The sequence below is a fragment of the Pinus tabuliformis genome, chromosome 8 (genome assembly GCF_031772625.1).
Source record: "Pinus tabuliformis cultivar Carrire ecotype Pingquan chromosome 8, CPIR1, whole genome shotgun sequence".
Classification (NCBI taxonomy): domain Eukaryota; kingdom Viridiplantae; phylum Streptophyta; class Pinopsida; order Pinales; family Pinaceae; genus Pinus; species Pinus tabuliformis.
In genome coordinates, this window is record NC_142294.1 from 1,339,718,114 (window position 1) to 1,339,738,961 (window position 20,848).

At 39.6% G+C, this 20,848-nt stretch overlaps 1 pseudogene; it reads left to right on the forward strand.

The window, feature by feature from the left end:
* The first annotated feature begins 1,696 nt into the window (after positions 1–1,696).
* On the forward strand, positions 1,697–10,591 carry LOC149240426 (protein transport protein SEC23 A pseudogene; annotated as a pseudogene).
* Positions 10,592–20,848: the final 10,257 nt, after the last annotated feature.

Sequence of the window (20,848 nt, forward strand, 5' to 3'; positions counted from 1 at the left end):
TTTATGTTTGCATTTTAATGTCTGCTACTGATGTTGCACTTCTGTACTCTTAGTAGATGTTAGAAGTAAGTAGAGATAAATCGTTATTGCTTGAAGTTTGTGAGTGAAATCAGTCATAAATGGTACTTTTATCTCTTGATTAATTTCTGCTCATATTCTTAGAGTGATATACAGCTGAGTTGTTTATATGTTAATGTATGAATGTGTGGGTTACCATTTGGCACTTTTGTACGGTGGAGTCATTTATTTGTGCTTGACATATGAATAACTTATCATGCGATATGCTGTTCACAACTGTTTTGCCTAACTTCTTATGCAGAATGGTTTATCTTAATTGATTTATATTCTTATGATAGCTGAATGATCTTTATTACCAGTTATTGTATGAAATCTTTTTAGATCGCATGATGAAAGAATTCTACCCCGGGTTAGTATGGATTAGATGTGTTGTTTTTGTTAGATTACAATAGCATAGAGTCAGTTTAGAGTTTAGAATTAGATTAGCTTAAAATTACCTCTAGATTAGCATCATCAAAATCTACACACACACACACATCCTTTAAATTGGGAAGTTGGTCCCATTATCCCCAGTCGGACCCGCTACACCAAACGGGCAAGGAGCCACCAACCAGGTTCCGGACCGGGTGGGTATCCCCCTTGTTGTTGACCCAATTTTAGGGCCCTCAACAAAACAATAAACTACCATTGATCTATTTTACCCTGGATCTTTTAAGTAGTTAGAGAGTTGCACCTGATTTTTTTCATTCCTTTTTTTATTTAATAGATCCAAAAATTAGATGAATCTAAGCTATTTTTCAAACCACTCGAGGTGAACACTTATTGTTTACTTATACTTTTAGATGTTTCTCAATCTAAGATGCATTTTTTATTATTTAGAACATGTATAAAGAACAAACTTGTAGCAAACACGCAAACCTGCGTGTATATTAGCAATCCTAGTTCGTGTTACATATTATGTACTTAGAATTTCCTAAATCCTAGGTAACTTTAAACTTAACAACATAATATCAAAACTACGATCTTATAATTCCATAAAATGAAACACATATTGCAAAAAATATATGATATAATACTCACATGTTTGTTTTGAATCAAATTATGGCAGAAAAAATTAACAATGTTGTAGATATAACCCATTTCCTCATTATAAACTAAATAAAAAATTGAAGTCTTAAACCTTAGCCTAAGACTTCTTATATATTTGTAGAAGAGACGCTAGGGTTAAAAAATGGCAATGATCTAAAACTAGGTCCATTCCAAAATTTATTCTAAACCCAAAATCTAAATCTATCTTGGGATATATTCACTTAAGCCAGTATGATGGACTATTTCAAATCAATTCTCGATCAAGGAGTGAAACCCCCCTTTAGATCTGTGCCATCCTTTAAACCTCATGAACTTGTGCTAAAAAATTATTTAAAATAAGAACGTATCCTCAACTGGAATGTCAACTCCAAGCTACAATTCTTGAAATATGAAGACATAAAAAACTTAAGAAGAATCTGCATGACTTTAAATAAGACTAAAATCCCTTAAAGATATATTTTTATACCTTTAAGACTGCACCTTATCTATTCGGTGAAGGACTACAAATTACACCCATCCTTGACTGGATGGACTGCTACAATAGTAGCACCCAGAGTTCACTTTTTTGTTTTCTTATAAACTATAGGTGATGAAGATAAATAATTTGGGTGTTATTCAAACCATTGGATTTGGTGTATTGGTTTCTACTAGAAGTGAGATAACACTAGGTCCCCAAACAGTGCAACAAAATCCATATCATTGCCATAATTGTGGAGCATAAGCTAATTTATATTGCAACATTGTCCCAAGCTAAGGAGAAATGTGTGATAGGCAAGAAACTAAATAGTAGTGAAAGTGATTAATGAGAATCAAGTAGAGATGACCTTCAAAACTGGCCAAAGCTCTCACCAACTATTATGGATTATGTTGAAAGTGACATGTGGCATCCTGGGTTCATCCATAATTGTGACTTGTGAAAGTTAGCATCGGTTATAATTTTTATTGATGAATGCCTAGATGAGCCTCATCTCCAACATTTGCAAAGTTATCTTTATGCCTTTTTTAATTCCCTTCCTCCAACTACAAGGATTGGAATTGTTACATATGGTCGCACAATGTCTGTATATGATTTTTCAGAAACTGGATTATCATCTACAAACATCCTTCTAGGTAGTAAATATCCATCACAAGATTATTTGAAAACAATGATATATGGAACCAATGCTTATCTTTCCCCTCTTCATGTATTGGTTAATGTTGCACACACTATGTTCTCTTTGTTAAGACGTTATAAAGGAGAACACCTAGAGGCAACAAGAGACTGATGCCTTGGAAAAACTGTTGATATTTCCCTTGCACTTATTTAGACGACCTCAGCAGAGATTCATGAAGGAATAGTAAAAAGATCTGGAGGCAGTGGGAAAATTATGGTTTGTGTAGGGGGTCCTAACACCTTTGGGCCTGGAGATTTTCCCTACTCATTAAGTCATCTGAACTATGATTACATGGAAATAAGGCCATGAATTGGTTGGATCATCTAGGCCATGAATCTAGTCGTCATGACACTTTTGTGGATATATTTTGTGCTGCGACATTTCCTGTGAGAATTCCAATTTTGTAGCCTCTTATACTAATTCTTCTTGATAACATTGGAAAGGAGATTAGTGTTAACTTGCGAAGGGCTACAAAAAAGGTTGTTGGATCTCATGGAATCTTTGAAATTCGCTATTCTGATAGAATTTATGTGAGTCGATTCATAGGACCAAGTGAAGAGGCACACTTGGATGCTCATGAGATGTTCAAACATGATAATTCAATTTATATTCATATGCTTAGTGTGGAACAAAAGAGGGACATCAAGGAAAATCATGACTTCTTTCAATTTACAACTCATTATACAAATTTTAATCAAGAAAATATTTCAAGTGTTAACACAATCATATTACCAACTATAGATAATGTATCAACCACTATTGAAAGTATTAAAGGTGAGGTTACATATGCTCTTATTTCCAAAAGGGTTTTTTTACAAGAAAAGAATCCTTCTGATGCAGCAAATAGGTGTCTTGTAATTGATGAAAGGATTAAAGATATTATTTCAAAGTTTGGAACATAGGTGCCTAAAGTAAAACTTCAATGATTTCCAAAAGAGCTCTCTTTACTTCCTGAATATTTTTTCCATCTGAGGTTGGGTCCTCTTTTTGGAAGTATTATTGGTCATGAATATGAAAGATTAGTTCTTAGGAACCTTTTCTTACAAGCTTCATTTGATTTATCCCTCTGTATGTTGGCCCCACGTGTTTTAATGCACCAAGAAGGAGGAACTTTTGAGGAGTTTCCTGCATATGATCTTGTTATGTAGTGTGATGCAATTGGTGTCCTTGATCATGGAACTGATGTATTTATATGGCTGGTATGTAGGATTAATCATATTGTATTATTTTACCTTGTCCTTGTGTGGTTTTCTTTCGGATGTTCCTACCATGTGAGATGAAATTAAAGGTTGTGGATGACATACTATATTGCATCAAAAGAAGAAAGGTGTTTCTTATACCTTCGAGTGGGAGAGATCTCTGATTATGTACATGCTTAATGCTAATAAAATAAAATGGGAATTCTTTTTTATGTCTGGCATCAACTGTGAGAAAACATTAGAGAATAGCTAACATTAAAAAATATAAATAAAAACAATAAACTAGCATTGATATATTTTACCCTAGATCTTTGAAGCAATCAAGGAGTTGCACCCAATTTTTTTTTACAATTATATGGATGTAAGCTAGTTTTTCAAACCACTCAGGGTGCACACTTATTGTTTACTTCTACTCAGATGTTTCTCAAACTAAGATGCATTTTTTTTATTTAGAACATGAATAAGGAACAAACTTGTAGGAAACAAGCAAACCTTGGTGTAGATTAGAAATCCTTGTTCATGTTAAATTTTCCAAACCATGGTAACATATTCTGTACTTAATGAATTTCCTAAAACCTAAGTAACTTTAAACTTGACAACATATCAAAACTACGATCTTAGAATTACAGAAAATGAAATAGACCTTGCAAAACATCTATGATATAATACTCACATGTTTTTTCCGAATCAGATTATGGTAGAAAAAAAATAACAATTTTGTAGATATACCACATTTTCTCATTCTAAACTGGATAAAAAATTGAATTCTTAAACCTTAGCCTAAGACTTCTTAAATATTTGTAGAAGAGACTCTAGGGTTGAAAAATGGAAATAATCTAAAACTAGGTCGATTCCAAAATTAATTCTAAACCCCAAAACTAAACCTATCTTGGGATATCTTCCCTCAAGCAAGCATGATGGACTATTTGAAAGTAGTGTTTGATCAAGGAGTAAAACCCTCCTTCATATCTGTGTCATCCTTTAAAACATGTGAACTTGTGCTAAAAAAATGGTTGAAAAGTAGAATTTATTCTCAACTAGAATGTCAACTCCAAAATCAAACTATAGAAATATGAAAATATAAAAACGTATGCAAAATTTGGACTACTTAAAATAGGATTGCAATCCCTTAAAGAAAAAATTGTATTCCTTTATGAATGCACCTTATCTATTTGGCGAAGGACTACAAACTATACCCATCCTTTCTTGTATGGACTACTACAATAGGAGCCACATAGGAGCACCCAAGTTTCACATGAGGATATGAGCTTCTAAGTTATGAAATATAATAGTATGGGGTTTTCTATCCAATCATTGAAACCTTCAACATGCACCCTATTCCATGACAAATATTGACATGCAGTGACTTTTCCTAAGGCTTGTAATTTGTATTTTTATATACATGTGTTTAATAAGGACAAACACATCTCAACACTCCATCATTCATAAAGAGCCCAATCATAATACATATAAGAGTGTTGGGGTAGTTGAAAGGTATGTTTGACTAAAGACCTATTTTCTAGCTAATAAGTTAATAACATGATCGAGACTCCTCCCTTGCCTTGTCTTAGAGGGACCTTTAGTGATCTAAGATCTTTCGCTTTTATATGTATTAAATAATTACATGAACAATTTGCAGCTTAACCATAGAAACTTAATGCACACATGAAAGAAGAGAGGAAATAGATAAAGGCATGAAAAAAAGACAAGAGACTTGATAACGGAGTTCGTCCAATTTTGACTACGTCTTCGGGCCCTACTTAATCAATGGGGAGGCCTTCATTCATTAAGTGGCATAAAAGAGAAAGAAGTACAATCAACATTTACATAAGGAGTCTTATACCTCCAATCTGGAAAATGGCCGAAAAATGGAGAGCTCTGTTGCAGAAACTGACATCACCGTTGAGTTCCTGTCATCGAGAGGTGCAAAATCGATATAAAACTTGCCCAATTCTGACACTGGACCAAATTGACCCTCTAAAAAATGTGCTTAGGAAAGGTTCCACCCCCTGCCACAGGCCGCTCAGGGTTCTACCCTCCTGCAATAAAATAATATAGTCTCAGAATTCATTCCCTCTCCCCACCTCCAGTCGCACTGTTCAGAAAAGTTTAAATATCCTTTGGTTGGCAGACCTCCCAATGGAGTCCATTGGCGCAATGGTAAAATAGGTGTAGTGGTTGAGGAGGGGTCGGGGGATCAAATCCCACCCCTCCCCATTTTAACACAAGTTTTTTTTATTTTTTGGACCAAGCAGTGGGTCTGCCAGAGCGGTGGCCCATCCCCCAACTCTTCGTTGGTTGTTATGTTGGCTACATTGAAGTGGAGTGGAGGGGTTGACAGCCCACCCCCCAACACTTATATCTATAAATATATTGCAGTTGCAGTGGTTCCGAAGGTGGCGGGGTCATGGGTGCCTTCCCCTTTTTAATATTAACAACTATTTTGGTGGTTCCTGGGGGCAGCGGGGTCATGGATGCTAGCCCCTTTTTTAAATGTTAAATTTTTTGTGGGCTCCATCGGGGGTGGTGGGGGTCATGGCCTGCCGCCCTTTTTTTAACTTTATAAACTCATATTAGAAAATTTCTCTAACCTTAGGGTTATTGGATGAATTAATTGGCCTAAAAATTTTCCCAGAAAATTGGTTGGATTTTGGTGATGGGATTCTGCCAAATTGCGCCCTCCTTAATCCTACCACATGTGCAACTCAACCTTAAACTTTGACTGCTTCTATATTCCTCATACGAACTCAGATTGGAGTGCCATTCACGCCATTGGAATCAGGGCGACGAGCACTTCGATCTGGTGTTAATTTCATCAACTTTCTTCCACCTTGAATTTTGAGCCTTTTAATATGCCACTGGTATCTGGAGATCCACCTGGATCAATCCTCCCATTGAGGAGCTTTTGGTCTGCCAAAATATTTATTAGTCAATTAGCAAGTGAGAGAACTGTTCCCTCACCCTTTCCTTTTCAAGCCATTTTTCCTTGCTAGGGTGCATCCCTTTGAAACCAACATGAAGGTACTCCACATCTCCCCATCATGAATTCATGGTTCTTCTGTCAAGGATGATATCTTCAGGCAACTCATCAAGATACTCTGGTGCAAATTCATCAATTGTAGGAATTGATCCCACCTCTTTGGTGTCCATAATCAATGGTGGCTCATAAAGTTTTAAGTTTTCCACATTCACTATGGAGTACATGTGCATATATGCTGGCAAGTCGATATGAAAGGAATTATCTCCAATCTTCTCCAAGATGGTGAATGGACCATACTGAATTGGTCACAATTTCTTCCGTTCTCCCTTCATTCTGTCCTTGCTAATATGGAACCACACTTTGTCACCCACTTGAAATTAATGGTCGACTTGGTGTTTGTCATGTCGAGCCTTGTATCGGGCTTGACATTTTTCCAAATTCTCCTATACTGCTTGGTGAATCAACTGGATCCACTGAATGAACCACTACGCTTTGTCCCAATACTCATGTCCAATGGAACCATATTCATTTCCAAAGACCATATCAAAAGGATCTTTGGGTAGGTAGCCAAAACATGTCTCAAATGGTGAACGATGCGTAGATGAGTGCACTACTCGATTATAGGAACGTTTCGCATATGGAAGATGATCATCCCACAACTTAGGATGTTTTCCACAATAGCCTCGCAACAAGTGTATCACGGTGCGGTTGACAACCTTTGTCTGTTTGTCGGTCTATGGATGAAATGTCATGCTTCTTTTCAACTTGGTGTCCACCATCTTCCACAAATTGGTCCAAAACTCTCCAAGAAAGCGAGAGTTCTAATCTGACACAATCGATGTGGGCAACCCACAATGGACCCAAACATGCTAAAATAAAATATAAGAAACCTTCTCTGCAGTGACTTTTTACAAGGCATTAAAATACACATCTTACTAAAACGATCAACAACAACATACAAATAGTCATGACCCTTTCTAGACAAAGGCAAACCTCCTACAAAATCCATCAACACATTTTTGCATGGACGACTCAAAATAGGGAGTGGTGTGTAGAGCCCGATTTTTCTATTAGAGGGCTTTGAAACAGAACACATCACACATCCCTTTACATAGCGAGTCACAATGTTCTTCGTATGAGGCCAAAAGAAAAATATTTGTAAATGACACAAAGTTTTTTCAACACCAAAATGACCAGACACAACGGAGGTGTGTGCCTCCCTGATTACATGTACCCTTTCTCCTGTGGGTATGCACAATTTTCCAAGGTGATATAACAGTGTCCCCTATAAGTGATATTTGTCCTCCTGTGAACCATGGGTTAGTTTTGCATAAATCTCCTTAAAGTCATCATCGTTAGCATATTGTTCAGCATAACTTTCAAAATATAATGAAGCATTATGCAAAATAACAGAAGTAGAAATAGGAGGGTGAGATAACATATCGGCCACTTTGTTGCTAGTGCCCTTCTTATACTTTATTACTGGATGAAATTGCTGAAGAAAACCCATCCACCTAAAATGAAGAGCTTGTTGCAACTTGGTTTGTGACTAAAGATATTGCAAGGGATGATGATCCGTGTGGATGATGTTCTCCTTGCCAATCAATAGCATTTCCACTTTTTCACACTTTGGACCGAGGCATATAAATCTTTATCATAAGTGGGATAGTTCATCACAACCTGAGAGAATTTCTTTGAATGGTAACATATCGGCTTCTTTTTCTGCATCAATACAACTCCCATGGCATATCCTATAGCCTCTGTCTCGATCTCGAATGGTTGTTGGAGCTTTGGTAAGGCCAAGGCTGGTGCGGTCCTGATCTTTTCTTTTAATGCTTCAAAGGACTTCTATTGCTTTCCTCCCCATTGAAATACTTTCTTTACACTTGTCAGTGTGTGTAGAGGTGATGCAATAATAGATAAATTGGCAATAAATCTCCTCCAATATTGCACTGCACCTAAAAATCTGCGAACCTCGATTACACTAGTAGGATTAGTCCAATTTACAGTTGCTTCTACATTAGAAGGATCAATTTTTAACTGACCATGACCAACAATATGACCTAGGTAACCAAAGAGGTTTTCTCAAACTCACACTTTGACAATTTTACATAGAGTTTTTCCTTTTTTAGTACATCAAGAACTTGCTTTACGTGGCATACATGTTCATTCCAATTTCTACTAAAGACATGAATATCATCTAGATATACAGGAACAAATTCATCAATGAAAGGCCTAAAAAGATCATTCATGACCCTCATAAAAGTGGTTAGAGTGTTGCAAAGTCCGAATGGCATCACCATCCATTCAAACAACCCTTGTTTGGTCTTGAAAGTGGTTTTCCACACATCCTACTCTGCAATTCATACCTGGTGATAACCATTACACAAATCCAATTTGCTGAAATAGATAGCATTCCTTGATTGATCTAGTAAATCATCAATGCGAGGGAGAGGGTAACGATTTTTCACCGTGATTTTTTTTAGTGCCCGGTAATCCACACACATCCTCCATGTGCCATCCTTCTTTGGCACCAAGATAATCAGTGAGCCACACGGAGAAGTGATCGGTCATATGACCCCTTGGTTCAATAGTTCCTGCACTTGCTTTTTAATCTCCTCCATCTCAATAGTCGACATCTTGTACATGAAAATGTTTGGTAAAGGAGTGTCATGCTACAAATGGATCTCATGTTGGATTTCCCTCTTCGGAGGTAATCCCCTTGGTTCTTGAAACATCTCATCATAGTTAGAAATTAATTCACATAATTCCTTCTTATGAACAGGATCACAACCATGGAAAGCATCGGATAATTCTTCATCCTTTCTTCTTACAACCATAAGCATGCATATTTTACTGGAATTCACCAACCTCTTCATTTGTCCTGCACTTACAAGGTTGGTAATGATTCTAGTTTGATGAGCCCTTACAATATATTCTACCCCATCTTCTGTGATTTGGTATTTGTTTTCATGACGGAAGAAAACTGCTTTTCTATCATATAAGTATGGACTCACTAACACCATGCCACAAATATCCAATGGTATAACATCAAGTTCCACCTAATCCAAGCAGAAGTGATCACAAATTTAACCTTACACTTCTTAGTTACATTCAATTTCGATTTATCATGTATCCATCCAAGCAGATAAGGTTTTGGATGTGGATTGGTTTTTAAGCCAAGCTTCTTTGCCAAGGACTCTGAAATTAAATTTGCTTGGGATCTGGTATCAAATAGAGTTTCCACTTTGGTATGATTTATGAAAACTCTAATATGAAATAACTCAATTCTCTTCCATTCATTAGGAAGAGACTCATCTATTTAACTAGTGCTTTCATGTGATTCAGAATTAACATAAGGTGTAAGAGTACCTTTTGTTCCTGCTGACGTGATCAACGCTTCATCTCCAGAATTGGATCTAGGGTCTCACTGCACAGTTTCCATGGTCTTATTCTTGCCCTTTCCTCCATACTTATTTGGTCTCTTTTCCGGGTACAATTTCCAAGAATGATCATCGTCATGACCTTCCCTTTTGCAGTGAGTGTAATAAGGATTTTCTCCTTCATCTTTCTTGGTTGATGCCATCCTCTTTTCCTTTTCCTTTCCTTTCCCTTTGTATTCCATTTGGAGGTTTGAAATGTGGTTTCATGGAATGATCATCTCTTTCATTTTTGTCCCTGTTCTCAAGATGAATGGTCTTTACACTTGCCAAGTCAATAGTGGTTGGTTCAAACAATAATAATGAAAGCCTTCGATAAACTTAGCTGGACCTTTATACAGCAAATGTTAAAAGCTTTTGGTTTCAGTGCAATGTGGATTCGATGGGTTATGATTCTAATAAACTCGTCTCAGTTCTCCATCCTAGTAAACGGCTTCCCTTCCAAGCCTTTCAAACCCTCAAGGGGAATTAGGCAAGGGGACCCCCTATCTCCCTTCCTTTTCGTACTCATGGCAGAAGGACTAGGTCGTCACATCAAGCAAGCTCTCCAATCCCACCAGCTCAAGGGTATCTCTGTTCACAGCACCCCAGCCACTTCACATCAGTAATTTGTTGACGATACTATGCTTTTTGGCTACCCTTCAGCCCAGGAAGCTGCCCGCCTCAAATCCTTACTCTCTGACTTTGTTGAAGCTTCAGGCACGGATGTAAATTGTTCCAAATCGCAGATTTTCTTTTTCCATACGCCTCCCTTGTAAAAACTGCCATCATTCGCATCCTTGGATTCCCGAGCGCCTCCCTCCCCTCAAAGTACCTCGGAGCCCCCCTTATAGCCTCCGCTCTTAAGCACTCTGCTTGGCGCTCTCTCATAGAGAAATTGGAATCCCGTCTCAACTCTTGGACACATAGATCTCTCAATCTAGCCAGTAGAGTTGTGCTCATTAAATCCGTGCTTCAAGCCATGCCGCTATACTTATTTTCAATTCTTGCAGCGCCCAAATGGGCCTTGAAGAGAATAAGGCAGCTTCAACGCAGCTTTCTCTGGGGAGGAACGGCTACTAATAAGAAATGGGCCCTAGTCAAATGGCCAACGCTATGCCAGCCAAAAGAAAAAGGAGGTATTGGGTTGCGGGATCTGGAGCACAGTAATGCCATCATGTGTGCTAAAATCTGGTGGCAATGGATCACTAACCCGGACAAGCCGTGGGCCAAGCTCTGGACAGCTAAGTATGCCAACAATAGACCCCAGGAGGAGCTCATCCGTTTCATCCCATGGGAGAAAGGCTCGCTTGTTTGGAATGCAGCCAAACAGCACTATCACTTAATACAGCAACACAGCTTTTGGGAAGTAAGAAATGGGCAAACAGCAAGGTTCTGGACAGATGCTTGGAATCAGATGCCAAAGCTCTGTCACACCATCCATATATCTTTGGAACACGTCAAACAGGAGCAGCAGCAGGAAAAGATACACTACTACTGGAGGCCAGTAATGGAACATGGATTCAGGGAGTGGAAACTTGGAAATCAATGGGCCACCACCACAGATCTGCAGAATACAGGGGTTCTAGAAAGGGAGCTGGACAAAAGAAGAATTCGATACAATGAAGAGGCCGACATACTAAGATGGGGATATCGCCCAAAAGGGGACTTCACCACTTCAGAAGCTTATAAGATTCTCTGCAACAACAATACCCACCCGGATCCCATTTGGACCAAAATATGGAACTTCGGTTCATGGCCCAAGATCTCTTACTTCTTATGGCTTGTTAGCCACAAAAGAATCCTTACTTGGGATAAACTGAGAAGAAGGAATTTTCATGGACCTTCGCGATGCCCCAACTGTGGCCATAATGAGGAAACGCTTCATCATCTTTTGGATACATGCCCTCTAGCTAGTCAACTTTGGGAAAAGGCGGGCTTCAGATGCCAAAGAAGGTGCAGAACACACGACGACATCATTGAATCTCTCAGGCACTGGACGCAGAACCCTTACAAGAGTGAACTCCTCAATGGCTTGTGGAATCTCTTACCGGGCCTCATATCCTGGAGCATTTGGAAAGAAAGGAATAAGCGGATCTTTAAAAATCAGAGCACTCGGATCGAGGAGGTTTGGATAAAACTTTGTGGGAATCTAAGCGAAACGCTGAACCTCCACTCCTGGACAAAGGAAGATTTCCCCACACTGGATAATGAGATAGGTATATTAAGCAATTGGCAACTAAACATCTCTCAACCCCAACAAAGGATCAGTACTTCCACCAGCAGTGACTCAAGCACAGATACCTGGAGTGCTCCACCAAAATACTCTTATAAGCTCAATTTTGATGGAGCCTCCAAGGGCAATCCCGGAAGAGCAGGCTATGGAGGTATCCTAAGAAATCATGAAGGCACACCACTGAAGATATTTTTGGGATCCCTGGGCTGGGATACAAACAATTCAGCTGAAATCGAAGGACTATGGCAAGGGCTCCTCCTAGCTGAAAATCTCCAATTGCAGCCCTTGATCGTGGAAGGAGACTCCCAGATCCTTATAAACATGGCCAAGAGACTGCAGAATGGCTCTCATGCGAAAAGAATCACAAACAATTGGCGACTGGCAGCATGCTTAGAAGCAATTGAATTAGCCCTACATAGTGACAGGGTAATCTCTTTTTCTCACACAAAAAGAGAAGGCAACAAAGTCGCCGACCTTCTTGCCAACATAGGGGCAGAACACAACCATACACTCCTCATAGGAGGCCCAACAGTGATCTCAAACAATGCTCAAGCCCAGGAGCTGAACAAGCTTATCCAAAATGACAGCGCTCTCCCGGATGCGGGTGCCACGTTAGGGGAGGGTAGTACGCCACATGGTTTACATGGGCGGGCTCAAGCATAAACTTCACCTTAAATGCTCTACGTCGCCCTGGCCAGCGAGCGTGAGAGCAATAGAGCGAAGGGACGGCCATTTACGGTTTCAGATGAGCCTTAGACGCAGTGGCAAAGGCGAGTCATGGCGCACCAGAACCAATGCCAACAACCGCAGCATAAGACTGGAGAGAATGGGGAATGTTTGTCTGTTCAAATTGAGGAGGTGGGTCTCTGGGTTTCAAGGCTCGGAGAGGGAACATGAAGCCACCTTGAGGCTCACTGGAACGGTGAAAAAGCAGCGAAAGGAAGTGTTGGTCGTTTGGAAGTCATGCCGGCAAGACAGAGACCCTTCAGTCGATGCGGCATCGGAAGAGGAGGAGCCTCACGCCCCCCTGTCAATCCGTCGTCAAATTGCTGCCGCTGTCTGTGCCATAGGGTGGAGGAAGCCAACCCCATCCAATCGCAGCAATTCATGGATGCCCGGCCACAGAACCCAGGAGCTGCTCCGCTACCGGCGTTTGGCTCAGCGATTTTCTCTGTCAGCAATGCCCAAGGTAATTCAAGCATTCAAGCTCATGTTTCAATATTATTCATGGAAGAGGCGAAAGAAGAAGGGGGGGAGCAACCCAATGCCCCAATTCATCCTACGGGAGGGGAGCTACCCCATGCCCCAATTCAGCATGCAGAGAGTTCCAAAGCTACTGAGGAAAAAGCTGGGGCACAATCCGAGCCAGGAGCTGTTCCACCAGCCTCTCAACCGGCACCTGCAAAGGGCAAGGCCAAGTATGACTGGGGACCTCCACCAGAAGGTGAATACTGGATCTATCCAGAAGACTCGGAGGAAGACTCAGATGAATAGTCGCGGGCTCAGCCCAGCTCCAGTTCTCAGCTCGAGCTCAGGTTTTTTTGTATGCCGTTTACCCTTCCACCAATGCTTAATGTATGGCGTTAATCTTTTTGTTTGGTTAGACAATTATGCTGTTCAGTGCGTGTCCTGTCCCCTGCGTGGGACTCTGATGAATTTCCTACAGGTCTCTTTTTTGCCCCTGCGTGGGAAAGGTACTTTTGTTTGGTTTCGTTTTCATAGCTCCTCTGCCATTGCATGGGCTTCCAGTTTTAGTAGAGGTCACAATGATATAACCCCTGCGTGGGCGCTTAGTCACAGGAAGAAGGCCCCTGCGCGGGTAATTGACTTAATGAAGCTATATGAGCAAGAGCGCCAACCCAGGCCTCTGGCGACTTGTAAACCTGAATGTAACTGTTCACTGTTGTTAATGTAAATAATAGAAGTAGTGTAGTTTCAACGATAAAAAAAAAAAATAATGAATGCCTAATGTAACTATATAATGATCCAATATACTTAGTTACTACTTCGGGTCGGTCAAGTGCAATGCCCAAATTAGGTACTTTTTTTCTAAACTCCTCAGTACTAAATATTTGAACATCCTAACCTCTGCCTTGCCTGAAGTATTGCCAGTCCATCAAGGCCTTTTGCTTATAACCCAAGGGATAATTTTTTCCTTTAATGCAGAAATTAAACTGGACCATGAGGAAAGAAGATTACCCAAACTCTTATTGCTTCACAATTTGATCTCCCACCAAACGAGAGCAATGCCACTCAACTGAAGAGAAGACAACTGGATATTTGCCTCGTCCTCTTCAATCTGCTAAATCCTACAGTAGATTTCAATATGCCTAATCTAATTATTAAGATTTTTTGCATTACTTTCACCGTTATACATGGGAAGATCAAATTTGACATCTAACTTAAGAAAAGGTTTCTTAGATGCATCCCTTGAATTCCTATGATGATGGTGATGAGAGGAAGAAAAAATTTCACTCATGGAAGGATGAGGGGGTTCTTCTCCACCATTTCCATGTACTAAACCTTCTTCTTCTGGATTTCTCTCCTCTTCTTTCTCCAACCTTGAAAACAAGTGATCGACCTTCTCTGCCATTGTATAGAAGGCTTTGTGGTAATTTCGCTCCTCCTCATAATGAGCCTCGTCATTCACCATGTTTCTCCTTCGATGTGCACACCCCACTTCAAGATCGAAATACTTTAGTTTCCCTTTGCCTCTTCAGAGCCTGTTTCTTGTTAGCATACAAACATGCAATTCACATCTACAAAGACCTGTTGTGATACCACTTTATCCAATTTATTTTTCTTATATATGTATTAAAGAATTACATGAACAAATTGCAGCTTAACCATAGAAACTTAATGTGCACATGAAAGAAGAGAGGAAACACATAAAGGCATGAAAATAAGACAAGAGACTTGATAATGGATTTCGTCCAATTTGGACTACATCTCTGGGTCCTCCTCAATCACTGGGTAGGCCTTCATTCATTAAGTGGCATAAAAGAGAAAGAAGTACAATCAATATTTACATAAGGAGTATTATACCTCCAATTTGGAAAATTTCCAAAAATGGAGAGATTTTTTTGCAGAACCTGACATCACCATTGAGTTTCTGTCATCGAGAGGAGAAAAATCGATATAAAACTTGCCCAATTCTGACACTAGACCAAATTGAACCTCTAAAAATTGTGCTCAGGCAAGGTTTCGCCCCCTACCACAGGTCACTTAGGGTTCCGCCCTCTTGCGGTAAAATAATATAGTCTCGAAATTTGTTCCTGCTCCTCCCCTCCGCTCGCACTATACATAAAAGTTTAAATATCATTTGGTTGGTGGACCTCCCAACAGAGTTTGTTGGTGTAATGGTAAATAGGCGTAGTCACTGAGGAGGGGTCGGGGGATCAAATCCGGCCCTTCCTCGTTTTAACACAGGTTTTTTTTATTTTTTTTATTGAGCGGTGGGTCCACCGAAGCAGTGACCCATCCCCCTACTCTCCGTCGCTTTTATGTTGAATACATTGAAGTGGAGTGGAGGGGTGAGGGGTTGACAGCCTGCCCCCTAACACTTATATATATAAATATATTGCAGTTGCGGTGGTTCCGGGGGTGGCGGGGTCATGGCCGTCCACCCCTTTTTTAATATTAACAACTGTTGTGGTGGTTCCCTGGGGCGGTGGGGCCATGGTAGCCCGCCCATTTTTTTAATGTTAAATTTGTTGTGGGCTCCACTAGGGGCGGTGGGGGTCATGGCTTGCCACCCTTTTTTTTAGTTTATAAACCCATATTAGAAAATTTCTCGAAGCTTATGGTTATTGAACGAATTAATCATCCTACAAATTTTCCCAGAACACTGGCCGGATTTCCGTGTCCAGTTTCTACCAAGTTGCGCCCTCCTTAAGCCTGACACATGTGCAAGTCAACCTTAATCTTTGACTGCTTCTATCTTCCTCATACAAACTCATTTGGACTGTCATTCATGCCGTTAGAATCATGGTGACGAGCACTTCGATTTGGTGTCAAGTTCATCAACTTTCTGCCACTTTGAATTTTGAACCTTATACCATGCCACTGGTATCTAGAGATCCACCTGGATCATTTAGTATGGTTGATCACTAGGAAAGGTTTTGGCTACTTTGCAATCTCTTTAGTAAGGGTTGAGACATCACTCAAGGAGCTTTCTTTAATCCCTACATTTGATGAATTTTTGGTTTTGGGGATGAAAGGACTCACCTTAAAGGTATTGTTTTAGTTAATTTATTGAAGGCCTTCAAAGAACATTTGTTCCTTGCCACAGAGGGTATCTATTAATCTCTATGTATAAGCTATGATAATTATTTTAGTATGTGTCTACTTGTGGGATGACTGAGTTGTTAACACAATGGCATGTTATCCCATCCATCTATTTTCAAAACCCATAGGGTAGCATCTTTGGCTTGTTGTGATAAGGTTCAAGGAGTAGGCTCCCGCCTCCCTACCCATGGATTCATGGCTCTTGCTAAGTCATAACTTCTTATTATATCTGGATTATGGGCTATTGGATATTCTCTTGGTGTTATAATAAAAACTTCTAGGTTTGATCTTATGTCTCCCCCTGATTACTCCAACTAGTTACCGATTCACCAATGTAAAAAAATAGTAATTCAGCATGTTGTGTATGACATCCATTATGTCAGGAATTACTATTAAGAATGGAGTGCTAATGAGTCACAGTAATTCTATTCTACATCCTCAAATTTGTAATGATGATCTGAAAATGGGGCACTTAGGCTTCTTATCTAACTTACAAGATCCTCTCCCACTTCCAAAGCTTAAATATTCCCAAGTCTTATTGATTAACCAATGCAGAATTGATAATATGATTGAAAATATAGTGTATGCTTATGTTTGATTTAAACTGTTCAAGTGTTGTAAATTGATTTGCTTAAAATGATATAAAGCAAATAGTAGCAATTAAAACAGCAGAGACAATGGAGCAATAAAACACACACAGAACAGCAATATTAATTTGGAGTTCACCCAAATGTTGGCATTATGATGCATGTGTTGTACTTGATGGCAACCCTCTCATAGAAGAATATCTCACTTATGTATAACTGGGTGAATCTTCAGAAGAGATATCAGATGTGACTGATGGAGGACAGCTCAAAGGAATCAGATGATGAATCTTCAGAAGAGATATCAGATGTGACTGATGGAGGACAGCTCAAAGGAATCAGATGATAGTTCTAAGTGTGACAAGTTAGCTTTGCCATCAAGTCCAAAGGGGGAGATTGTTGGCATTATGAGATAAGTGTTGTCCTTGATGGCAAATCATAGTACAGAAGGTCAGCAGCAAGGAATTGATGATCAGACTATAAGAAGAAGAGAAAGTTCATACACGCAGGTTCGTTAAGCCCAAGTCGCGTGTACACGCAGGTTGGTTTCAGCAAAAGCGCGTGTATGTGGAAAAGTACCTTTGGTCCATGGCGGTTAGTCCTTGGAAGTTGTGCCTATGGTTTCGGACCATTGTGTCTCGACGGGCGTGTCGATCCCTAGTTTTGAAGTTGATGGTATTGGATTTCTATGGTTTTGGCTCTTGGTATTGAACAAGGCCTAAGGCTATATAAAGGGAAGGAAATCATTAGGCAAGTGCATCTGAAATGTCTTGAATATCTGAAGAAGTATGAGATCCAGTATGCAGGTTATGGGTTGATGATGCATTGCTTAATCTGAGCTAAGGAGAGATCTCATCGGTTGATGGAGAACTAGATCTAAGGAGAGATCGGGATCAAATGGTTTGAAATGAACTATCTTTATGATGCTTATTCTAGATCTACACACTGACGCATGTATTATTCTATAAGTGTTATGAGTATGACTGATGTCTGGTACAGCTGCAAGTTATGAGAAATTATTTTTAGATCTGTACGCGGGTTGTCTTTGATAAAAGCGCGTATACACGCGGGTTTGATTCATCGAAGTAGCGTATACATTGTAAAGCTTGATATTTGAAGTTACAGATGGATCTGATGGTTATTACAGAGTTCTGTGTCTGCTCTGTGTTCTGGTGACTGTTGTTAACAGGGTTTCAGTGATTCAGAGTTTGATGATAGTTTTGAGCTTCAATGATAGTTATGGGTCCAGTATGAAAATTGGATGAAAAGTGGCCTTTCAGATTATGTGTTGTGCTTCAGTGTATCCAGTCTGAAAATTGATGAAACGTGGTACCTGGAGGAGAGAAGATTGTAGGCAAGCACCTACGTACTAGTATCTAAGCTAGTACAAAAGCTAAAGGAGATCTTTGGAGCATTGTAGCAGGTAGCAGCCTGCGTACTAGTAAATGAATCGGCTAGTACAAGAGCAAAGGGGGTTGTAGCTCCCGTACTGGTATAAGACTGCACCAGTACAAATATTGTAAAAGGATTTTCTTATTAAGAAGAAGATTGAGATGACTTGCAGCAGGTGGTTTTCACCCACATTGGGTTTCCACCTTATATCTTTGTGTTCATGTGTGTGGCTCTTGTGTGATGTTCTGTTCTGTTATTCTGCACCTGATTACTGTTAATATGCTTAATAATGATCTGATGCATTTACTGAAGATTAAGCTAACTGAATTATAAGATCTCTGGATATACGCGAGTTTCATTACACACAGTAGCGTGTACACGCGGGTTCACTTAATTGAAGTAGCGTATATGTTTCTGAGTATGAAATTGAAAAGTTTGATTGATCTGATAATACTGATTCACCCCCCCTCTCAGTATTATTTCCAACACCAAAACTCTTGGGCTACGTCTCCATGAGCTCTAGTCAACTTGACTAGGCTCTCTGGGATTATGGTAAAGTCCTTTTACAAGCTCCCTGGCTCAACTCCACTAGTTTTACACAAAACCAATGGGTTTAGATACCATTTTATCCCCGGCTCTTGAAGCTCTCGACTCTCTGACACTCGGCTCTGGCTCTGGCTCTTGGCTCTGGCTCTTACTCTGACTCTTCGGCTCTGGCTTCTTTGGCTCTCTATAATGTACAGCTCCATGGCTTTTCACTTGACCTCCAAGTGATTCCCTCGGCTACTCTGCGCATTCGCTTTTTCTCTCTCGACCTCTTTTTGCTTCTGCCTTTTTCTTTCTGCAATCCTGCTCTCAATTGAGCTCTTTCTACTCTCAATTACCTTAGCTTCCAGCTTTGGCTTCACTTTCTGTGCTCCTGTCTCAGCATTAATTCCTCCTTTTTCTTTTCCTGTCATTCTATGGCTTTAAGCCAATTGGCGATGTCCGTTTGTTTCCTTTTCTGGGCTCTCTAGCTCCCGACCTCTGTCCGCTCAAATGCCCCTCTGAGCATTAGAAATCGTTGCTAAACACCTTCAGGGATGGTGGCCACCTATTCTGTAACGGAAGGGACCATCATTGCATTGAAATCCCCAAAAATAGTGTTCTCTATTTACACAGAGAAACACTGTAAAACACAGGAAAAATCTGCCAAATCACTGTTTATCGGACTTCAAATATTATGAATTCTGCCCTATATTTCATCGAATCCACCTTTAAATTTCTATCGCAAGTCGCATAGGTGCGGGTTCCTTTGTATTTTGGTTTATTGTTAAAAATCCCAAATACAAAGAAAATCCCGAAAAACGGCTCATATCGGACTTGAAATACTTATGCAGTGGCATTTACAACCCTTTCAGGTCCGGTCACATTGCATCGGTGCATATATATATATATATATATATATATATATATATATATATATATATATATATATATATATCTATGTATATATATATATATATATATATATATATATATATATATATATCTATCTATGTATATATATATATATATATATATATATATATATATATATATGTATGTATATATATGTATATATATGTATATATGTAGATATATGTATATATATGTATATATATATAGATATATAGATATACATATATATATATATACATATATATATATATATATATATATATATATATATATATATATATATATGGCCCTGCTACGTCGTATTACTCCGATGCAATATTGCGATGCGATTGATTACAATCACGTATCGCATGGATCCAAGGTATTTCCATATGGCATGGCCTATGCCGACACTGATTGTGATCCGCCGATATCGACGATTGTGCATCGTATCGGCCCAGGGTTTCACCTTAGGTTATATACACACAAGCCCGCCTCCGACTTGATATGTCGAGGATCGGCAATCAGGGGTGCTTCCCCTTTCCGCTTAAATCTGCTCTTTTGCCCTGGTCCGATGCGATTTCCCTTTTGAAGGGTTTTTTTCCATTTTTAAAGGATTTTGCCTCTTTTTCTAAGGAATAAAGGGCATCTTCTTTGAGCAATAACTTCTGCATCCTAAGTCCATTTTTTCCCATTCAAGTTGTAGCAGATTCAGAAGGAAAGGATCTCTGCAATGGGGCTATTTCCAGGAACTTCCTTGGACTTTCATTTTCCTCAGTGAGGAACACTTAGACTTAGGAGTCTACCCAAAATCCATTTTGGATCACGCCTTCCCACTAAAAGAACTTTTGGTCTCCAAAAGACTGATATACTGATCTGAATAGTACCTGAGAGTAACAACACCCTCTTCTTCCAGCCTTCATACACTTGCCTTGCATAGTGCCTCTGAACCAAAGCCTTTGACCACTTTCCTTCCTGGACGTGCTGGTCTTCCTAAGAAGAACTGTCTTCCTCCTTGCCCTCCTGTAGAACCTCTGCTAAAATGGTCATAGAAGGTAGTTTGAACTTCTC